This window comes from Phaenicophaeus curvirostris, unplaced genomic scaffold, assembly GCF_032191515.1.
Source record: "Phaenicophaeus curvirostris isolate KB17595 unplaced genomic scaffold, BPBGC_Pcur_1.0 scaffold_153, whole genome shotgun sequence".
NCBI classification, from domain to species: domain Eukaryota; kingdom Metazoa; phylum Chordata; class Aves; order Cuculiformes; family Cuculidae; genus Phaenicophaeus; species Phaenicophaeus curvirostris.
Window position 1 is genome coordinate 131,125 of NW_027206773.1, and position 14,129 is coordinate 145,253.

A 14,129-nucleotide genomic window follows, 5' to 3' on the forward strand; every position below is an offset into this window, starting at 1 on the left:
GCACCTCCTAGATCCATCCCAGCACCTCCCAATTCCATCCCAGTGCATCCCAGTGCTCCCAATTGCATCCCAGTGCTCCCAATTGCCTCCCAGTGCATCCCAGCACCTCCCAATTCCATCCCAGTGCCTCCCAGTACCACCCAGCACTCTCCTAGTAACCCCCAGCACCTCCCAGTCCCTCCCAGTACCTCACCAGCCCCCCCCGCGCGGAGCCTGACCCAGGCAGGGGGCGTGGCCAGGGCTGGGGGCGTGACCGATACCATAAAAGGCAAGGGGGCGTGGCCCACACGGCCCCCCACACCCATAAAAGGCAGTGGGCGTGGCTTAAGGGACTCACCTGTCAATCAACGCATGCGGGGGGGTGGCACCTCCATAAAAGGCGCGGGGGCGTGGCTTGAGCGGATTCTCCATATAAGGCAGTGGGCGGGGCTTGAGGGACGCGCCTGTCAATCACCGCTGGGGGGGCGGTGCGCGCGGGGCCGGCTCTTCCATATAAGGCAGTGGGCGGGGCTTAAGGCACGCGCCTGTCAATCAGCGCGCGGGGCCGGCTCTTCCATATAAGGCAATGGGCGCGGCTTGAGGCGGGAAGCGCGTGTCAATCACCGCGCGCGGGGCCTCCGTTTCCATATAAGGCGCGGAGGGGGGCGTGGCCGGCGCTTCCATATAAGGCTCGAGGGGGCGTGTCCCTGCCGGGGCGGCGCCGCTATAAAAGGCGGGGCGGGCCCGGGGGGGCCGGTCCCCGCGGCGGGCGGGGCGCGCGGCGCTGGGTCCTTTGTTTGAGCGGAGGCAGCGCAGCCGCCGCCGCCGCCGCCGGAGACGCTGGGGCCGGGCCGGGCCCCGCCGCCCCCCCCAGGTAACCGCGGCCTCGGTCACCCCCAGCTAGAACCGCGAACCCCCCCTCGGAACCCGCCGCGGGGAATGGGGGGGGGGCGGGAGGGGTGTTAATGGCGTGGGGGGGGGAGGGGGGGAAGAGCTGAGGTGAATGGGGATCCCCTTTCCCCTCCCCCCACCCCCCCACGCACCTTTCCCCTCCCCCCTCTCCACCTTTCCCCTCCTCCTTTTCCACCTTCCCCCCCTCCAACAAAGGGTGATTGAGGGGTGCTGACCCCCCCCCCCAAGGTGAAATGGGGGGGGGGGGGGGGAGCTGGTGTGATATTGAGGGGAGGGGGGAAAGGGAGCCTTGACCCCCCCCACCCCCCCCTTAAAGGGGTGATTGGGGGTAAAGAGGAGGGGGCTTGATCCCTTATGAGGTGAAATGGGGGGGTCTTGATCTCCTATAAGGGTAAATGGGGGGGTTCTGATCACCTAAGAAATGAAATGGGGGGTTCTGATCCCCCCTGAGGTGAAATGAGGGGGGGTCTTGGTCCCCCTTGAGGTGAAATGGGGGGGTTGATCCCCCTTGAGGTGAAATGGGGGGGTTCTCTGCCTCATGAGGTGAAATGGGGGGTTCTTGATCCCCCCTAAGAAGTGAAATAGGGGGGTCCTGATTCCCATGAGATGAAATGGGGGGGTTCTGACCGCCTATAAGGTGGAATGGGGGGGTCTTGATCCCCCTTGAGGTGAAATGGGGGGCTTCTGATCCCCTATAAAGTGAAATGGGGGGGTCTTGATCCCCTATAAGATGAAATGGGGGGGTTCTGATCCCCCTTGAGGTGGAATGGGGGGGTCTTGATCCCCTATAAGGTGAAATGGGGGGGTCTTGATCTCCTATAAGGTGAAATGGGGGGGTTCTGATCCCCTTGAAGTGAAATGCGGGGGGGTTGATCCCCCTTGAAGTGAAATGGGGGGGTCTGATCCCCTATAATGTGGAATGGGGTGGGTTCTGATCCCCCTTGAAGTAAAATGGGGGGGTTCTGATCCCCTATAAGGTGAAATGGGGGCTACTGATTCCCCTTGAGTTGGAATGGGGGGGTCTTGATCCCCTAAGAGGTGAAATGGGGGGGTTCTGATCCCCCTTGAGGTGGAATGGGGGGGTTCTGATCCCCTATAAAGTGAAATGGGGGGGTCTTGATCCCCTATAAGGTGAAATGGGGGGGTTCTGATCCCCCTTGAGGTGGAATGGGGGGGTTCTGATCCCCTATAAAGTGAAATGGGGGGGTCTTGATCCCCTATAAGGTGAAATGGGGGGGTTCTGATCCCCCTTGAGGTGAAATGGGGGGGTCTTGATCCCCTAAGAGGTGAAATGGGGGGGTTCTGATCCCCCTTGAGGTGAAATGGGGGGGTCTTGATCCCCTAAGAGGTGAAATGGGGGGGTTCTGATCCCCCTTGAGGTGAAATGGGGGGGTCTTGATTCCCTATAAGGTGAAATGGGGGGGTCTGATCCCCCTTGAGGTGAAATGGGGGGGTTCTGATTCCCTATAAGGTGGAATGGGGGGGTTCTGACCCCCCCAAGAGGTGAAAGTGGGGGGTCTTGATCCCCCATGAGGTAAAATGGGGGTCTCTGGCCATCCTGAGGTAAAAAGGGGGGGCTCTGACTCCCCTGAGGGGCGGGGGGGGTGTTTGGGGTGCTGAGGGGGGAGATTTGGGGTCACAAGTTGGAATTTGGGGTGTCTTGAGGTCCTGGGGGGGATATAGATGGGTCTGAGGGTATTTCAGGGGGTGAATTTGGGGTGTCAGGGTGGAATTTGGGGTGTCAAGGGGTCTAGGGGTGCTTGGGGTGGGGTTGGGGGTAACAGGGTAGAATTTGGGGGGTTTAGGGGGGTCTGGGGGTGTTTGTGGGGGGGAATTTGGGGTGTCGGGGTGGAATTTGGGGTGTCAAGGGGTCTGGGGGTATTTAGGGTGGAATTTGGGGGGTCTTGGAGTCTTGGGGGGGATTTAAGGGGGTCTGGGGGTGTTTGTGAGGTGGAATTTGGGGTGTCGGGGTGGAATTTGGGGTGTCTGTGGGTCCTGGGGGCAAATGGGGGGGGGTCTGGGGGTGTTTGTGGGGTGGAATTTGGGGTGTCGGGGTGGAATTTGGGGTGTCTGTGGGTCCTGGGGGCAAATGGGGGGGGTCTGGGGGTGTTTGTGGGGTGGAATTTGGGGTGTCAAGGAGTCTGGGGCTATTTGGGGTGGAATTGGGGGTTACAGAGTAGAATTTGGGGTGTCTTGGGGTCCTGATGGGGATTTAGGGGGACCTGGGGGTGTTTGTGGGGTGGATCTGGGGTGTCAGGGTAGAATTTGGGGTGTCTGGGGATCCTGGGGGGGATTTAGGGGGTTCTGGGGGTGTTTGTGGGGTGGGATTTGGGGTGTTGGGGTGGAATTTGGGGTGTCTTGGGGTCCTGGGGGGGATTTAGAGGAACCTGGGAGCGCTTTGGGAGGAATTGGGGGTATTTTGAGTGGAATTTGGGGTGTTTTGGGGTCCTGGGAGGGATTTGGGGTGTCAGGGGGTGTTTGTGGGGTGGAATTTGGGGTGTCTGGGGGGTCCTGGGAGGGAAATTTGAAGTCACAGGGTGGAATTTGGGGTGTTTGGGGGTCCTGGGGGGGGATTTGGGGGTGTCAGGGGGGATTTTGGGGTGCAATTTGGGGTGTTTGGGGGTCCTGAGGGGCCATTAGGGGGTTCTGGGGTGGAAATTGGGGTGTCTGGGGGGTGTTTGGGGTGGAATTTGGGGTGTTTTGGGGTCCTGGGTGAGGATTTGGGGGTCCGGGGGGGGGGCTGTGGGTTTGGGGGGGGCCCAGGCAACCCCCCCCCCCCCCCCCCAATCTGCCGAGGCGGCTGCTGGGGCCGGGCTGGGTGCGGCCCCTGATAAGGCGGGTGTGGGAGCACTGGGAGCACTGGGACGGCCCCTACTGGGAGCACTGGGGGCGGGGAGCAGCGCCTGAGGGGGCCACTGGGGGCCAGGTGAGGGTTATACTGGGAGCACTGGGAGCCCAGAGTGCCGGGTGAGGGTTATACTGGGAGTACTGGGAGCCCAGAGTGCTGGGTGAGGGTTATACTGGGAGCCCAGAGCGCTGGGTGAGGGTTATACTGGGAGTACTGGGAGCCCAGAGCGCTGGGTGAGGGTTATACTGGGAGTACTGGGAGCCCAGAGCGCTGGGTGAGGGTTATACTGGGAGCACTGGGAGCCCAGAGCGCTGGGTGAGGGTTATACTGGGAGCACTGGGAGCCCAGAGCGCTGGGTGAGGGTTATACTGGGAGTACTGGGAGCCCAGAGCGCTGGGTGAGGGTTATACTGGGAGTACTGGGAGCCCAGAGCGCTGGGTGAGGGTTATACTGGGAGTACTGGGAGCCCAGAGCGCTGGGTGAGGGTTATACTGGGAGCACTGGGAGCCCAGAGCGCTGGGTGAGGGTTATACTGGGAGCACTGGGAGCCCAGAGTGCAGGGTGAGGGTTATACTGGGAGTACTGGGAGCCCAGAGCGCTGGGTGAGGGTCATACTGGGAGTACTGGGAGCCCAGAGCGCTGGGTGAGGGTTATACTGGGAGTACTGGGAGCCCAGGGTGCTGGGTGAGGGTTATACTGGGAGCACTGGGAGCCCAGAGTGCTGGGTGAGGGTCATACTGGGAGCACTGGGAGCCCAGAGTGCTGGGTGAGGGTCATACTGGGAGCACTGGGAGCCCAGAGTGCTGGGTGAGGGTCATACTGGGAGCACTGGGAGCCCAGAGTGCTGGGTGAGGGTCATACTGGGAGCACTGGGAGCCCAGAGTGCTGGGTGAGGGTCATACTGGGAGTACTGGGAGCCCAGAGTGCTGGGTGAGGGTCATACTGGGAGTACTGGGAGCCCAGAGTGCAGGGTGAGGGTTATACTGGGAGCACTGGGAGCCCAGAGTGCAGGGTGAGGGTTATACTGGGAGCACTGGGAGCCCAGGGTGCCGGGTGAGGGTCATACTGGGAGCACTGGGAGCACTGGGGGTGCTGGTACTGGTCGTACTGGGAGTGGTGGCCCTGTCACACGCGTGTGCGGCTGCGGCTGTCACCTGTGCCCCTCCCCGTGTCCCCAAGTGTCCCCGTGTCCCCATGTGTGTCCCAGTGTCCCAACACACTCTCCGCGTGTCCCCATGCGTGTCCTCCCCGTGTCCCCACACGCCCTCAGCGTGTCCCCATGTGTGTCCTCCCCATGTCCCCAAGTGTCCCCATGTCCCCATGTGTGTCCCAGTGTCCCAACATGCTCTCTGCGTGTCCTCCCCGTGTCCCCACGCATGTCCTCCCCATGTCCCTGTGTCCCCGTGTCCCCATGCGTGTCCTCCCCGTGTCCCCGAGTGTCCCCATCTCCCCACGTGTGTCCCTGTGTCCCCACACGCCCTCAGTGTGTCCTCCCCGTGTCCTCATGTGTGTCCCCGTGTCCCCACGCATGTCCTCCCCATGTCCCCGTGTCCCCATGCGTGTCCCCACACGTGTCCTCCCCGTGTCCCCAAGTGTCCCCATGTCCCCATGTGTGTCCCAGTGTCCCAACACGCTCTCCGCGTGTCCCCACATGTGTCCTCCCTGTGTCCTCCTTGTGTCCCCATGTCCCCATGCGTGTCCTCCCCATATCCCCACACGCTCTCAGTGTCTCCCCATGTCCCCATGCGTGTCCTCCCCACGTCCCCAAGTGTCCCCATGTCCCCATGTGTGTCCCAGTGTCCCAACACGGTCTCCGCGTGTCCCCACGTGTGTCCTCCCTGTGTCCCCATGTCCCCACGCGTGTCCTCCCCATGTCCCTGTGTCCCCAGGTGTCCGCATGTCCTCCCCGTGTCCCCATGCGTGTCCTCCCCGTGTCCCCACACGCCCTCAGCGTGTCCCCATGTGTGTCCTCCCCATGTCCCCATGTGTGTCCCCGTGTCCCCATGCGTGTCCTCCCCGTGTCCCCGAGTGTCCCCATCTCCCCACGTGTGTCCCTGTGTCCCCACACGCCCTCAGTGTGTCCTCCCCATGTCCCCACACGTGTCCTCCCCGTGTCCCCATCTCCCCACGTGTGTCCCAGTGTCCCAACACGCTCTCCGTGTGTCCTCCCCGTGTCCCCATGCATGTCCCCACGCATGTCCTCCCCATGTCCCCATGCGTGTCCTCCTCGTGTCCCCAAGTGTCCCCATGTCCCCATGTGTGTCCCAGTGTCCCAACACACTCTCCGCGTGTCCCCATGCGTGTTCTCCCCATGTCCCCACACACCCTCAGCGTGTCCCTGTGTCCCCATGCCTGTGCTCCCTGTGTCCCCACGTGTGTCCTCCCCGTGTCCCCACGTGTGTCCTCCCCGTGTCCCCATGTCCCCAAGTGTCGCCATGTCCCCATGTGTGTCCCCATGCGTGTCCTCCCCGTGTCCCCGAGTGTCCCCATCTCCCCACGTGTGTCCCTGTGTCCCCACACGCCCTCAGTGTGTCCTCCCCGTGTCCTCACGTGTGTCCCCATGTCCCCAAGTGTCCCCATGTCCCTACGTGTGTCCTCCCCATGTCCCCAGGTGTCCGCGTGTCCTCCCTGTGTCCCCACGCGTGTCCTCCCCGTGTCCCCAGGTGTCCCCATGTCCCCAGGTGTCCCTGTGTCCCCAAGTGTCCCCATCTCCCCACGTGTGTCCCCATGTCCCCACATGCCCTCAGTGTCTCCCCATGTCCCCAAGTGTCCCCGTGTCCCCATGCGTGTCCTCTCCATGTCCCCACACACCCTCAGCGTGTCCCTGTGTCCCCACGCGTGTCCTCCCCGTGTCCCCATGTCCCCAGGTGTCCACGTGTCCTCCCCGTGTCCCCAAGTGTCCCCGTGTCCCCAAGTGTCCCCATCTCCCCACGTGTGTCCCCGTGTCCCCACACGCCCTCAGCGTCTCCCCGTGTCCCCAAGCGTGTCCCCGTGTCCCCTCACACATCCCCACATTCTCTTGTCCCCACGCGTGTCCCTGCCTGTGTCCCCATGTCCTCCCCGTGTCCCCACGTGCCCTCCCTGTGTCCCCGTGTTCCTGTGTCCCCTTGTCCCCACGCGTGTCTTCATGTCCCTGTGTCCCCTCAAATGTCCCCACGCGTGTCCCCGTGTCCCCACGCGTGTCCCCGTGTCCTCTCCCGTGTCCTGGTGTGCCCGGTCTCCGCCGCTGTCCTGACGTGACCCCGCGTGTCCCCTCCGTGTCCGTGTCCCCTCGTGTCCCCCCGTGACGTCCCCCTCGTGTCCCCCCCGGGTTTCCGTGTCCCCCCCCCGGGTTTCCCCTGTGGGCGCTGGCGTCACGGGCACCGACGTCACGGGGCGGGGGGGAAGGGGGGGGGGGAGCAGCCCATGCGGGGACGGGGAGCACACGGGACACACGGACACGGGACACACGGACACGGGGACACGGTGAGGGGACACGGCAGCCGGGGGGGCCGGGGGGCACGCGTGTGGGGCTGGGGGTCACAGATATGGGGCTGGGGGTCACGTATGGATCTGTGGGTCACGCGTGTGGGGCTGGGGGTCACGTATGGATCTGTGGGTCACGCGTGTGGGGCTGGGGGTCACGTATGGACCTGTGGGTCACACATGTGGGGCTGTGGGGCACAGATATGGGGCTATGGGTCATGCGTGTGGGGCTGCGGGTCACGTATGGACCTACGGGTCACATATGTGGGGCTATGGGTCACGTATGGACCTGTGGCTTAGACGTGTGGGGCTGTGGGTCACACGTGTGGGGCTGTGGGTCACATGTATGGACCCGTGGGTCACGCGTGTGGGGCTGTGGGTCACGCGTGTGGGTCTATGGGTCACGCGTGTGGGTCTATGGGTCACGTATGTGGGTCTATGGGTCACGTATGGACCTGTGGGTCACGCATGTGGGGCTGTGGGTCACATGTATGGACCCGTGGGTCACATGTATGGGTCTATGGGTCACGTATGGACCTGTGGGTCACACGTGTGGGGCTGTGGGTCACGTATGTGGGTCTATGGGTCACGTATGGAGCTGTGGGTCACGCGTGTGGGGCTGTGGGTCACGCGTGTGGGTCTATGGGTCACGCGTGTGGGTCTATGGGTCACATGTGTGGGTCTGTGGGTCACGTATGGAGCTGTGGGTCACACGTGTGGGGCTGTGGGTCACGTATGTGGGTCTATGGGTCACGCGTGTGGGTCTATGGGTCACACGTGTGGGTCTATGGGTCACGTATGGAGCTGTGGGTCACGCGTGTGGGGCTGTGGGTCACGCGTGTGGGTCTATGGGTCACGCGTGTGGGTCTATGGGTCACGCGTGTGGGTCTGTGGGTCACGTATGGAGCTGTGGGTCACATGTGTGGGGCTGTGGGTCACATGTATGGACCCGTGGGTCACGCGTGTGGGTCTATGGGTCACGTATGGAGCTGTGGGTCACGCGTGAGGCCCCGTCACATCCATGGGGTGTGTGTCCCCCCCCCTTCCCGCTCCCCGCTGGGGTTTCCCCCTCCCCCGCCCCCTTGGCCCCGCCCCCTCGCTCACTGGCCCCGCCCCCCCGTTTCCGCAGCCGAGCCGGAAGCCGGAAGCCGCGAGGATGAGCCGCGCGGCGCGGGGCGCGCTGTGATTGGCCGGGACCGCGTCACCGCCCACGTGAGGGGGCGGGGCCTGTGGGGGAGGGGGGCGGGGCTTGGGGCCCACGCGGGGCGCGTCACCGCGAGGCCACGCCCACTTCCGCTCTTACGGCTTCCCCCCCCGCCCCCAGGACTTCCCCATTGGGTTCCGGCCCCGAAACTGCCCCAGGAGCTCTGTAACTGCCCCCTAATCGCTGATAACTGCCCCGGGAGCTCTGTAACTGCCCCCTAATCGCTGATAACTGCCCCAGGGGCTCTGTAACTGCCCCCTAATCGCTGATAACTGCCCCAGGGGCTCTGTAACTGCCCCCTAATCGCTGATAACTGCCCCAGGGGCTCTGTAACTGCCCCCTAATCGCTGATAACTGCCCCAGGGGCTCTGTAACTGCCCCTAATCGCTGATAACTGCCCCATAACTGCCCCAGGAGCTCTATAATTGCCCCCTAATTGCTGATAACTGCCCCATAACTGCCCCAGGAGCTCTATAACTGCTCCCTAATCGCTGATAGCTGCCCTGTAACTGTCTCAAGAGCTCTGTAACTGCCCCATAACTGCTCATGGTTGCCCCATAGTCACCTAGAACTTCCCCGATTGCCCCATAACCGCACATAATTGCCCCATAACCTCCCCCGGCTGCCCCATAACCCCCCTACTTGCCCCATGACCCGCTCAACTACCCCCCCGCCCCCCCACAGCTCCCCCCAATAACCCCCCATGTGCCCCCCCCCCCCCCACCAGGTGCAGTGAGGGAGGGGCCGCGCTCCCCCCCCCCTCCCCCACAGCCGCCGCTCCCCCCGGGGCTGCCCCTCCTCTTACGGGGGGGCCCGGGGGGGACCCAGGCGTCCGGCACCCCAGGACTGGTGAGTGGGGGCTATGGGGGGGGCTGCTGGGGGGCTATGGGGCAGGTTTGGGGGGCCATGGGGCTGCTGGGGGGCTATGGGGCAGGTTTGGGGGGCTACGGGGCTGCTGGGGGGGTTATAGGGGGGCTATGGGGCTGCTGGAGGGCTATGGGGGGCTATGGGGCAGGTTTGGGGCGCTATGGGGCTGCTGGGGGGGCAGTGGGGGGGCTGCTGGGGGGCAATGGGGCAGATTTGGGGGGCTATGGGGCACGTTTGGGGGGCTATGGGGCTGCTGGGGGGGGCAGTAGGGGGGCTGTGGGGCAGGTTGAGGGGGCTATGGGGCTGCTGGGGGGGCAGTGGGGGGGCTGCTGGGGGGCAGTGGGGCAGGTTTGGGGGGGCTATGGGGCTGCTGGGGGGCTATGGGGGTGCGTGGGGCAGGTTTGGGGGTCCGTGGGGCAGGTTGGGGGTCCGCGGGGCAGGTTGGGGGTCCGTGGGGCAGGTTTGGGGGTCCGTGGGGCAGGTTTGGGGTCCGCGGGGCTGACGCGGGGGTCGCCGTGGGGCAGGTTTGGGGTCGGTGGGGCAGGTTGGGGGTCGGTGGGGCAGGTTGGGGGTCCGTGGGGCAGGTTTGGGGGTCCATGGGGCAGGTTGGGGGTCCGCGGGGCTGACGCGGGGGTCGCCGTGGGGCAGGTTGGGGGTCGGTGGGGCAGGTTGGGGGTCGGTGGGGCAGGTTGGGGGTCCGTGGGGCAGGTTTGGGGGTCCATGGGGCAGGTTGGGGGTCCGCGGGGCTGACGCGGGGGTCGCCGTGGGGCAGGTTGGGGGTCGGTGGGGCAGGTTGGGGGTCGGTGGGGCAGTAGGGGGGTCCGTGGGGCAGGTTGGGGGTCGGTGGGGCAGGTTGGGGGTCCATGGGGCAGGTTTGGGGTCCGTGGGGCAGGTTGGGGCCCGCGGGGCTGACGCGGGGGTCGCCGTGGGGCAGGGCTGGATGCATCGCGCGGTGGAGCCGTTGGGGGGCCGGGCCGGTCGGGACCCCTTCGCCGTGGGGAGCCTGAGCTGCAGCGGGGCCTGGGCCGCCTGCCCCCCGCGGCCCTGGCTGCCCCCCAACAGGTACCCGACACCCACGGAGACCCATAGAGACCTATAGGGACCTATAGAGACCCCATAGGGACCCACAGAGACCCCATAGAGATCCATAGAGACCCCCCAGAGACCCCATAGAGACCTATAGAAACCCACAGAGACCCCACAGAGACCCCATAGAGACCCATAGGGACCCCATAGAGACCCATAGAAACCTATAGAGACCCATAGACCCCATAAAAACCTATAGAGATTCCACAGAGATCTATAGGGACCGTAAACACTCATAGAGACCTGTAGAAACCCATAGACCCCATAGAGGTCCCATAGAGACCCTATAGGGACTCATAGGGACCCCATAGGGACCCCATAGAGACCCCATAGAGCCCACAGAGACCCCACAGAGACCCCATAGAGACCCTATAAGGACTCCATAGGGATCCCATAGAGACCCCACAGAGACCCATAGAGACCTATAGAGACCTATAGAGACCCCATAGCGACCCATAGAGACCCCATAGCAATCCATAGGCACCTATAAGGACCCATAGAGACCCCATAGAGACCATCTAGAGACCCTATAGAGACCCATAGGGACCCATAGAGACTCATAGAGACCCACACCCTGCCCCATAGCAACCCATAGCGACCCATAGTGCCCCATAGCGTCCCACCCCCTGCCCCCCCCACCCCTGCCTGCCCCCCACGTTGCCCCCCACCGCCCTACGGGGCCCCCCCACTGCCCCACCTATCACGGTGGGGGGGGTGGGAGGGGGGGATGTGTCCTCACCCCCCCCCCTCTCCCTGGGGTCCCTGCCCCACACTTGGGGGTCACCCGCCCCCCCCCCCCTCCCCCCCCCCCCCCATCTCTGCCCCCCAGGTGCTCTTCCAGCGTGGGGCAGGCGCCGCTGCCCCCCCCACCTCCCGCCCCCCCCCGGTGGCAATGGGGGGGCCCCCCACAAGCCCTTCTACGCCTCAGGGTAAGTGCTGCCCCCCAAGTGCCCCCCCCCAGCCCCTCCGTGGGGCTCAGACCCCCAAGTGCCCCCCCAGACCCCCAATTTTTCCCTCACTTCCACTACCCCCCACCCCGACCCTCCACATCAGCCTGGGGGGGGGGGTCCCTATGGGTCTGACCCCCCCAGGAGTCACTAGGGGGGTCCCTGGGGGGGTTATGGGGGGGGGTGGGTGTCCCTGCGGGGGGGTCCCTATGGGTCTGACCCCCCTGATGTCACTGGGGGGGGTTATTGAGGGGGGTCCCTATGGGTCTGAGCCCCCCAGGAGTCACTGGGGGATCCCTGGGGGGGTTATTGGGGGGTCCTAGAGAGTTTATTGTGGGGTCCCAGGAGATTTATTTGGGGGGGTCCCTATGGGGGTTCTTGGGGGGGGTCTCTATGGGCATGACCCCCCCGCAGGGCCCCCCCCGGCTCCCTGGAGTCTCTGGGAGGGGTTCCTTGGGGGGTCCCAGGGGGGGTCCCAGGGGGTGTTATTTGGGGGGGGGGTCCCTGTGGGGGTTCTAGGGGGGGTCTCTATGGGCGTGACCCCCCCGCAGGGCCCCCCCCCCGGGCCCCCCCCGGCTCCCTGGAGTCCCTGCAGGGCTGTGTGCGGGCGCTGCAGCCGCAGCCCTGGGAGCCCCCGGCCCAGCCCGACGAGCCCCACGGCTACCGGGGACCCCGGGGCCACCAGCGCGGGGACAGCGGCCACCGCGGGGACATCGCCCGCATCGGGCGCCCCCAGCAGGTGGGGGGGATATTGGGGATATGGGGGACATGGGGGGACAGGGGGACATGGGGACGTGGGGGGGATATTGGGGACATTGGGGGACATGGGGGGATATTGGGGGCATAGAGACCTGGGGGGACAGGGGGACATGGGGACGGGGGGGGATATGGGGACATGGGGACATAGGGAGGATATTGGGGACGTGGGGGGACAGGGGGATATGGGGACGGGGGGGGATATTGGGGACATGGGGACATGGGGGGGATATTGGGGGCATAGGGGGGATATTGGGGACATGGAGACCTGGGGGGACAGTGGGGACATGGGGACGGGGGGGGATATTGGGGACATGGGGGTCAGGGGGGACATGGGGGGATACTGGGGACATGGAGACATGGGGGGACAAGGGGATATTGGGGACATAGGGGGGGATATTGGGGACACGGAGACGTGGGGGGACATGGGGGGGATATTGGGGACATGGGGAGGATATTGGGGACATGTGGGGACAAGGGGATGTTGGGGACATGGGGGGGATGTTGGGGACATGGGGGGACAGGGGGATATTGGGGACATGGGGGGGATATTGGGGACACGGAGACGTGGGGGGACAGGGGGACATGGGAGATATTGGGGACATGGGGGGACAGGGGGACATGGGGGGATGTTGGGGACATGGGGGGACAGGGGGATATGTGGACACGGAGATGTGGGGGGACAGGGGGAGATAGGGGGGATATTGGGGACATGGGGGGACGGGGGGACATGGGGACATGAGAGGGATATTGGGGACACAGAGACGTGGGGGGACAAGGGGACATGGGGAGATATTGGGGACATGGAGACATGGGGGGACGGGGATATTGGGGACATAGGGGGGGGATATTGGGAACACGGAGACGTGGGGGGACAGGGGGACATGGGGGGGATATTGGGGACATGGGGGGACAGGGGGATATTGGGGGACGGGGGGTGATATGGGGACATGGGGACGTGGGGGGGACATGAGAATGTTGGGGGGACTGGGAATGGGGGGGGGGCAGGAGATGCTGGTGAGACAGGGAATGGGGGGGGTTGGATACTGGGGGGGACTGGGAATGGGAGGGGGATATGGGGACAGGGTTGGTGTGTCCCCCCCCACATTGGTGACGTCGGGGTGTCCCCCCCCCCAGGCCCAGCTTTGGGGGTTCCCCCCGGCGCCCCCCCCCCCCACCGCCGCCCCCCCCCTCCCCGGGCGAGGACGCTGCCCCCCCTCCAGCAGGTCTGGAGCCTGCTGCACCCCGAGGTGAGACTGGGGATACTGGGAGGGACTGGGAGGGGTGGGGGGGTCTGGGGGGACTGGGAATGGGGGGGGGGCAGGGGATACTGGGGATACTGGGGTGACTGGGAATGGGACTGGGGTTACTGGGGGGCCTAGGAATGGGGAGGGGGGACACTGGGGGGGACTGGGAATGGGGGGGGGGCTGGGGATACTGGGGATACTGGGGACACTGGGAGTGGGGGTGTTTCCCTGTGACCCCCCCGTTTTCCTTCCCCCCCCCCTCCCCCCGTTAGAAGCGGAACTTCTCGTCGAAGCGGGGGGCGCAGCTGAAGCGGGGGGGCGCCCCCCCCCGACCCCCCCGTGGTGCAGCCGGTGCCCCCCGCCCACCCCCCCCCCGGCCCCCCCCCGACGAGCTGCCCGCCCCCCCTCAAACGGCGCCGCAGCCGCAGCCCCGAACAGGTGGGGGGGGGGGCAAAAAATGGGGCTGGGGGGGCTCTAAAGGGGCTGGGGGGGCAAAAAATGGAGCTGGGGGGGTAAAAAATGGGGGTGGGGGGGCTCTAAAGGGGCTGGGGGGGGCAAAAAATGGAGCTGGGGGGGTAAAAAATGGGGCTGGGGGGGCTCTAAAGGGGTTGGGGGGGCAAAAAATGGGGGTGGGGGGGTAAAAAATGGGGCTGAGGGGCTCTAAAGGGGCTGGGGGGGCGAATAATGGAGCTGGGGGGTAAAATGTGGGGCTGGGAGGGGAAAAATAGGGGCTGGGGGCAGAAAATGGGGCTGGGGGCAAAAAATAGGGGCTGGGGGGGGTAAAAAATGGGGCTGGGGGGGCAAAATGTGGGATTGGG

General features: G+C 65.1%; 2 long non-coding RNA genes across 3 annotated transcripts; both read left to right on the forward strand.

Annotated features, from left to right (window-relative positions):
• Window positions 1–811: 811 nt before the first annotated feature.
• LOC138734699 (uncharacterized) lies at window positions 812–11,160 on the forward strand. Of its 2 annotated transcripts, none has more exons than XR_011339612.1 (4): window positions 812–853; window positions 8,334–8,416; window positions 9,136–9,257; window positions 10,210–11,160. It is a non-coding gene; the product is annotated as an uncharacterized lncRNA (long non-coding RNA). The 2 variants fall into 2 exon arrangements; XR_011339611.1 differs by lacking the exon at window positions 812–853 and adding an exon at window positions 7,118–7,204.
• A 608-nt stretch (window positions 11,161–11,768) lies between these two features.
• Window positions 11,769–13,687, forward strand: LOC138734701 (uncharacterized). Its single transcript, XR_011339614.1, has 3 exons — window positions 11,769–12,047; window positions 13,202–13,314; window positions 13,584–13,687. It is a non-coding gene; the product is annotated as an uncharacterized lncRNA (long non-coding RNA).
• Window positions 13,688–14,129: the final 442 nt, after the last annotated feature.